Here is an 8,524-nt window from a genome sequence, read left to right as displayed (position 1 = left end):
GTACTTTTTGGGGATATTGCCAGGTATTTGTGACCTGGATTGGCCACTGTTGGAAACAGGATCCTGGGCTTGATGGACCTTTGGTCTTTCCCAGTATGGCAATACTTGTGTACTTATGGGAGATGTGCATGCACTGACTCCACTACAAGCAAATCTCTTAAATATTCATTGTGGCTATCCTGAAAACCTGACTGGTTGGAGTGCTTCCAAGACCAGGTTTGGAAACCACTGCGCTATAGAGATAAGCACTACTAGTGTGTATGAGAGGCCCTCCAACACACAGAAGGGCCTCCCCTCAAAAGTGAAGCCCCGCCCCCCACGATTTCCATCTGTTTGTGGAGCAGGCCTGACTCGTGTGTATACTGCGCTGGGCAAATAAATCTAGTAAATGTTGAGAAGATACAGAGGTAGATGTTACTACTTATCATTTCTATTATTACCACACTAGAGGCCCTCGCGCGCGTACACACACACACACACTGGAGGACCTCAGCGCTCCAAGTTTTTACTAGGGCTTGTTTTGAATTCACATGGCGAGAGCAGGGTGTTATTTATAGTCTCTTCACATCATCCTGCAGGGTCCATAACGCATCACCATGAATCTCTATCAGAAACCTCGGCAGCTCTGCTAAACGCACGGAACAAAGGCGATCCAGTAACTACAGCTTCAGACCGTTAACGGTATCCACCGCCATGACATGTCCAGCACCGCCCCTGCTCTACCCGGCGACGAATACACCAGTAGCAGCGATCCCGGAAAACGGAACTACGATGTTTCCTTCACACTTTTTTGACTCAACCACTCTCACTGTTAGAGCCTCAACGTCACGTGACGGGACGTTTAAAGTCCCTACGTACAGACCTGTGGACGGCGTTGGCTGATGAACTGTATTGCCATGGCAACCTCTGTACACAGCGGAGGTTGCTGTTAGAAGCGGCGGTAGGGGCGGAATCGTCAGAGAACCGCCTTCCTGCCGCTCGTACTACGGCTAAACTCGATTCGGGCTTCGTTCCCGCTACCCGACCCCGCGCCTGGGTAAGTTGGAAATCAGTTTTGATTTAAACTATGCCGAGCTCCGGTGACGAGCCACGTTTTCCCAATTGTAACTACAGGACTACAAATCCCAGAATACTTAGAGGACAGGGGGATGCTGGGATTTGTAGTCTTGTTTTCTTAAGAAAGACTAAAATTCCTGTATCCTTCAGAATTTGGACAGCAGAACATGTTTTTTAAAAAGCCATTTTGGTTCTAACGCAGCCAGCCAGGTTTTCAGGATATTCACTATGAATATGCATAAGATAGCTTTGCATACCAAGAAGGCAGTATATGAAAACCATCTCATGCATTTTAATTGTGAATATCCTGAAAACCAGACTGGCTAGGGTTCCCTCAGGACAGGTTTGGGAACCACTATGGCAATAAAAATGTATCTCATGCATATTCATTGTGTGTATCTTGAAGACCTGGCTGATTAGGGTGGGCATGAGGAATATGTTGGGAAGCACTACGTTAACCTGATGATGAGTTGGAACCCTAAAAGAGCTTATGGGAATCACTGTTATACAGTGAAGGTAGTGCATGTAAAGTTATCTCATGCATATTCATGGTGGATGGCCTGAAAACCTGATTTGCTGGGTATGTCCCAACCAAGGACTGGGTTGAGAAACCTTGGATTAATATTAACCAAACAGGCTGAGCCAGGCATGGGTTTGCCCTGTTGCAGTTCTGATTAGCTAAGAAAAGTAGAGATTACATCTCCATACATGAAATAGAGAAAAACCAGGACTGGATTAGCCCATTCAGGTTGACCTGGATGAGATACCATCCCCATATAGAAATAGGACTTTCATAGTAGATTGTGACTTATATAGTTGAAGAGTAATTCTATAATGCCTGCATTTATGAGTACTTTGTACAGAATAGTAGCACTTGCGCACATAAATGTTCACTTATCCACACAAACACCAGTTGTAAGGGTATGAATAAGTGGCATAGTGCATAAATGCAAGGAGGTGTGTACACTGGGTGGAGCATGGACGGGCAATGGGTGGGAATCCCACTTACACATGGAATTTACAGAATATTGGTGGTTAGGTGCTTCCGTGATGCATTGAGGCGACTGCACTTATACACATTTTAAGAGCACTTAGGCACCCTGACAAAAAAAGCTCCCGACATAATAGTCCCTGACATAACAGCCACTGTCAAAACGGCCTGCCCACAATATAACCCTTGACAAGTTAGCCGCATGACAAAAGGGCCCGATCAGGCTGCCCAGAATATGGGACTTCATTTTTTTCTTAATAATCTTACCTTGCCAAACAGGATAAGGTTAGTAAGACTATGAAAATGATGACAATATTGTTTTGTTTTATTTTTAATTAGAATGTTGATGGAAGAATAGTTTCTTTAAATAACAGAACAGATCATGAATATCAGTTTGTAGCTATAGAATTTTGTTTATTTATATACGCTTTATGCAATTGAATGCTGGTAGGAGTCTTTATCAGTGAATATTTCAGTTGTAGTTTATTATATTTTTTGTGATGTTATTTTTTCTTAGGGGGCTGTTTTGTCAAGGGTTGTTTTATGGGAGGGCCCATTTTGTCAGGGGCTATTTTGTTAGGGTGTGAAATGACAAGGGTTATTTTGTTACAAGGCTATTTAGTTAGGACCTTTTTGTTGGGGCTATTTTGTCAGGGCTATTATGACTGGGTGCCATTAACACACATTACTAAATCTAGTGTGGCTTTGTAAAAAAAAAAGGGGGGGGGGTAATTTCCTAGGTATTGAAACATAATTAATTCTTAGGAACAAAAGTTAAAGACATCTGGCAAATTCAGACACCATATAAAGAAAATGCTGGAATCCAGAAACTACTGTTAACTTGGAAAGACTGTTGTTGTCTTTGCCACTAAAGGCAGGAGGATTTGGGCCACACGTACAAACCACTGCTGAGTAGAGCATGTTCGAATTAGGGTTACCACTTTTTGAAAGAGAAAAAACTGACAGCCTGCCTTGCAGACCTTGGCCCACCCCCCTACTACCCTTTGCCTCTCCTCCAACCCTGACCCCTCCATACAAAGAGAAAAAAGCCACTTCTTCATTCTTCAGTTACTCTTTGGCATGGAAGGTGACCGGAAAGTGGCACTGTTGTACCTCAGAAGTGAGGGAATTTAGCTTGTTGTGTGGTGTCTAACAACAAAAGTGCAGCTGGTCACATCTGGAGCCACAAATGTGTATCCTAAAATGACCAAGTGTAAACTGATCCTAGCTTGAAGAGTGGCTATGACTTCACACTTAGCCAGCAGACTAAGCTGAAAGTTATGTGATTCAGTCTGCCCAAACTCTTCTAAACCAAGAACCAGGGCAACAGGGTTGACAGGCACATTTGTGGCCATTTACAATCTTTTTTTTAGAAACGCATTAATGCTTTGGCGGTTAGCCTGTTCCCATGTAAACTCTAACTTTACACCTTGGTAAATACCACAGATCTTATGATAAATATATTACAGCACAACCTGCGAGAAGGAAATCTATGGGACTCTCAAACTGCTGCTTTGACTTTCTTATTCCATGGACATTTTCAGTTATTCAGGAGCTAACAACAAGCTAGACTGCACAAAGAGTTCAGAGGAATGACAACCCCTTACTGTCCCAGCAATAGGAAAAAAGAAAGCCCGAATGAGCAGTAACATGCTCAGCTTACCTTTTGCTTTTCAGATCTTGACCATGGACAGAACTCACACTTACATGTGTTAACCTATTTTCCTTTATAGATATACTCTAATCTAGGGTTACTGTATTTGCAGACAAAAAAGAAGATACAAAAAAATAGTTGCTATCTTCGCTAAAGAAATGTTTAATCATAGCAAATGTGAAAATGGCTTTTAGTTAATGAACACACATCAAACAGTGACTGATTTACAGTACAACAGTAGACAATAATCTACTTTTTAAAAACTTCAGGATTTAAGTTTGATTGAGTCTAAGCCTAAGCGTACTTATCAGAATTGTGGATATCCCTCAACAACTTTGGCTGGCTTCTGAGATACATTGAAAGTCTTTGCATGACATATGCTTAATGTAGCCCTTGCTCAGTCCCCCCACCCCCCCCCCCAATCCCTATGGTGCTCAGTCACCTTGCTTTGCCCCTCCCAGAGCTCCCCGACTCCAGCTCACAATCCAAAGTTCCCTCCTCTCACACATTGAGAGTAGGGGACTTTGTTGTGCAATCAACCAATCACTGCTTCTCATGCCAGCGTCATGTTTAAAATGGTGGCCGCAACATCTCGCAAGAGATCACAGCCGCCATTTTGAACTTCAGAACCGGCCCGGGCAGCAGTGACTGGGGATCGCTGCTGCCCGACAGTACCCTAGACCACCAGGACATTGTGATTGGAGGGTCAAGGAGTGAGAGATTAGTGCTGAATCAGGGGAGGGGGGACAAGGAGTGAGAGGTCTATGCTGCATCAGGGGGAGGGAGGCAAGGAGTGAGAGGTCAGTTCTGCATCGGGAGGAGAGGCCAAGGAGTGAGAGGTCGGTTCTGCATTAGGGGGAGGGAAGCAAAGAGTGAGAGGTTGATGCATCGGTGGGAGGGGGCAAGGAGTGAGATTTCAGAGCTGCATTGGGGGGAGGGGGCAAGGAGTGAGAAGTCGGTGTGGCATCGGGGGGAGGGGACAAGGAGTGAGAGGTTGGTGCTGGGGCCTGCGGGAAAAGCCTCACTCATTGGCCTTCAATCTCCAGCATTGTGGTGGTAAATCTCCAGCATTGGGATGGGCCACCCTTGGCATCTCTGTCCTCCTCCCACTACCACCACCACATGGTGCACAGTCACCTTGCCCTGCCTCCTGTTATACACAGTCACAGGCAGGCAGCAGCTATGCTGTTCGTTCTCTCTCCCTCTTCCCTGCTGAATTCACACTGCAAGAGGAGGAGAGAGTGAACGGCTGCACATTGGACTTCTTCCTCCCCTACTGCCTGCCTAGAGAGCTGACTGTTCATGTGAACTGTGTGGGGCTGTACAGAGACCCCTGGGGCTCATGAGCAGTTAGCTCTAGGCAGATGCAGGAGGAGGAAGTAGCCCGATATGCAGCTGTTCACTGTCTCCTCCTCTTGCAATGCAATTTCAGCAGGGAGAGAGGGAGAAACAGTGAACAGCGCATGAGCTCTTTTTGAGGACATGTCCGGGGCGTCCAGCAGGTTTTGCCCGCCCGCCTGTTTTTCCGGATTTCTGGACAAACGGGCGGGCGGGCAGGCGAGCAGCGCCGTGGGTCTTCCCTCCCCTCCCCTTACTTAATATCTGCCCTGGTGGTCTAGTGACCTCTTTGAGGCAGGAAAGAGCCCCCTCTTTCCTGCCCGGAGCACTGCCTGTCCTTTTTGTGCATCCTTCTCAGTCTCGGCTCGGGATTCAAGATGGCCGCCGAGAGTTGACGCGGCCTCACGAGACTTCAACTTTCGGCGGCCATTTTGAATCCCGAGCTGAGACCGAGAAGGATGCAGGGCAAGGCAGCACTCTGGGCAGGAAAGAGGGGGCTCTTTCCTGCCCCGAAGAGGTCACTAGAACATCAGGGCAGTAGATAGTAAGTAAGGGGAGGGGAGGGGAATATGTGACGGGGGGCAGGGGAGGGGAATATGTCACTCAGGGGAGGGGAATATGTGACAGGGGGCAGGGTGAGAGCGAGAAAGGGCGGGGCGAGGATCTGAAAGGGATGTGGTGTGGGCAGGGCAGGGAGCGTGACATGTGTCCTCTTTTTCAGAGGACAAAATATGGTAACCCTAAGCGCAGCTTATGTCTACGCTGAATTTTCACTGGATTCTGGAGCAACTTTCCAGCAGTCATCTATCTGAGGGGATCAGCAGCCTCAGCGCCGATACTAGCAGGCAATGGCTCGGTGGGGGGGGGGCAGAGGCATTGGCAGTAGGGGAGGAGTCGGTGGCACAGAGAGAAACCTAGCGATTCTGATTGGGGTCAGATTTGTGGAAGCAATGGCGACTTTGGGGGGGAGGGATAAGGTAGGCCATGCCTCTTAGTCTGCTTTCACTTTTAGTGGAGCACACAGGAAGTGAAACTAGATGACAGTCACCTAGAAAGGAAAACATGTCCAGGGAAACCCAGACATCTAGTAACCGTACTCCAATTAGGCACCCTCTAGACACATGTATTTAGGTGTGCTGCTATAGAATTATCCTCCTTATGTCCTTAGGGAGATATACTATGAGGCATATTTTCAAAAACAGCCACATGGCCTTGATTTAAAAAAAAAAAAAGTGGTTAAAGGGAGAGTTTTCATTTCAGAGCACTGCAGAAGTTTAAAAAAAAAAAGGCCAGCGTGAAGCCGTTTGCTTTTCTCTTCCTTCACAGCACAGAGACTGTTTCCCCGAGACTTTTGAGCGCCGGGGACTTGGTGGGGATGTCGCACAAGCTTCGGCGGTGTGTTGTCTGTCAGCACCACGGTGTTTTGGCGGATGGCATTTGTAAGTTTTGTACCGCATTCCAATTCTTCCAGCAGTTTCATCGGCACGGGGTGCGAGTAGTCCTTGTGCTTCCTCTGGTTTGGCAGTTTCTGTTCTGGCGGGGCTGAGTGGTTCAGTGGTGCCAGTTTTGGCTGGAACTTCCGCTATCTTGGAAATGCCGGCTGCATTAGAGCAGTCTGTGGTGCTTGGGGCTAAGCAGGCCCAGCTGTCGGCTGACTCAGCAGGGGGACAATGGGGGTTCCCTGAGGAGGGTTCACTGCAAACTTTGTTTTGGCTATGTATAAGGCTTATTTACTGCACAATGCCTCTCCTCAGACCTCTTTAGCTGCTGATCATGCTCAGGGTCTATTACCTAGTGCTAAAAGACCTCGGGTCTCTTGGAAAGATCAGGAGGTAGCGGTAGCTCTTGATTCTGAGTCCCTGGGGGAAGGAGATGCTCTTTTAGTCAACACGGAGGACTATGAGGGAAAGGAAGACTCCTCCCCTGCATCTGAGGAGTTGCTGCTAGGGGAGGAACGTCCATGGCATGAGTCTTCCATAAAGAAGACTTGCAGGAATTAATTGCGCTGGTGGCTACTACTTTAAATTTTGAGGAGGAGCAGGAACCTGTGGTTCGCCGCAAAGTAGATCCTCTAGTTAAATGGGTCCAAAAGTCAGGTAGATCTTTCCCTATGCATCTTGATATAAGGAGCATAGTTCAGGCGCAGTGGGATGTCCCTGATGCTCCCTTTAAGCTGTCTCACTCCATGGTTCATCTCTATCCGGTACCAGAACAGGACTGGGATTGTCTCAAGCCTCCTGTGGTAGATGCAATAGTGTCGGCAGTGACCAAGAAGAACACGGTTCCGGTGGATGGGGGCACAACCCTAAAGGATCCCGCAGGACCATCATCTGAAGATGCTGTTGAAGCATGCATTTGATGTTTCTGCATTGGCAGTTCAGGCAACTATCTCTGGAGCTCTGGTTGCCCAGGCCTGTTTCAGATGGTTGGAACGGGTATTGGATAGAGAGGCGGATGATTTTACCCTCATTGATCAAGAGCACACAAAGCTTGACATGGGCTCAGCCTTTCTGTCTGATGCCCTTTATGATATGCTTAGGGCATCAGCTAAATCCATGTCGTTAGGAGTGCAGGACTTTTTTGCTTAACGGTTGTTCAGCAGATGCAGCATCACAGTCAAAGCTGCATAAGTTTCCCTTTCGGTGGTCTCTCCTGTTTGGAGATGATTTAGAGAAGCTGGTCAAGAGTTTAGGTGATACCAAGGTGCCTCGACTTTTGGAGGACCATTCAAGGTTTGTAAGAGATCGAGGGCATGATGCTAGACCTTTCCAGATGGGCAGAGGTACCCCTTTTCAAAGGTCCTGGTATTTTCAGTGTACCCAGCCCTTTTAGGGAGCACAGCGAGGAGGCAGAGAGAGTACCTTCCCCTTCCAGTCTTCCGGTCATGCAACACAATAAAGTTTTGCGGATCAATCCTCCAGTACCGATTGGGGGTTGTTTGAAATAATTTTCCTGGAGGTGGGCCCAGGTTACTTCAGATCAACGGGTTCTTGAAATTATTTGGGACGGTTACGCTCTCGAGTTCACACATGCTTTGCTGGATGTTTTTATGGAATCCCCCTGTCAGTCTCGGGTAAAAGCTCGAGCGGTAAGGGACACTCTGGCCCGGTTGGTCATCTTATGAGCAGTTTGTCTGGTGCAGGAACAGGACACAGGTTCTTTTTGGCCTATTTTGGATCTCAAAAAGGTCAGCCGGGCTCTACAAGTGGCACCGTTCCGTATGGAAACCCTTCAGTCAATTATCATAGCCATTCACTCGGGAGAATTCCTCACGGCACTTGACCTCATGGAAACATCTCCACATTCCCATTCATCAGGCGCATCATCACTTCCTCCATTTCGCAGTGTTAGGTTGACATTTTCAGTTTTGTGAGCTGCCATTCGACCTGGCGACTGCTCCTTGGACCTTCACCAAGATGATGGTAGTGGTGGCAGCGGCTGTTCGCAAGAAAGGCATCTTGGTGCATCCGTACCTGGACAATTGG

General features: G+C 47.5%; 1 protein-coding gene across 2 annotated transcripts in view; it reads left to right on the top strand.

Annotated features, from left to right (window-relative positions):
* The first annotated feature begins 850 nt into the window (after nucleotides 1-850).
* The window catches only part of LKAAEAR1 (LKAAEAR motif containing 1), a 109,383-nt gene continuing 101,709 nt past the window's right edge, over nucleotides 851-8,524 (top strand). For both annotated transcript variants that reach the window (XM_030212629.1, XM_030212630.1), the window contains exon 1: nucleotides 851-1,036. The gene's annotated coding sequence lies outside the window, so the exon portion shown is untranslated. The remainder of the gene's footprint in view (nucleotides 1,037-8,524) is intronic.

Source organism: Microcaecilia unicolor, chromosome 8 (assembly GCF_901765095.1).
Source record: "Microcaecilia unicolor chromosome 8, aMicUni1.1, whole genome shotgun sequence".
Taxonomy (NCBI): Eukaryota; Metazoa; Chordata; class Amphibia; order Gymnophiona; family Siphonopidae; genus Microcaecilia; species Microcaecilia unicolor.
Note: the sequence above shows the minus strand (reverse complement) of the source record. Positions and strands in the feature narration are given on the sequence as shown.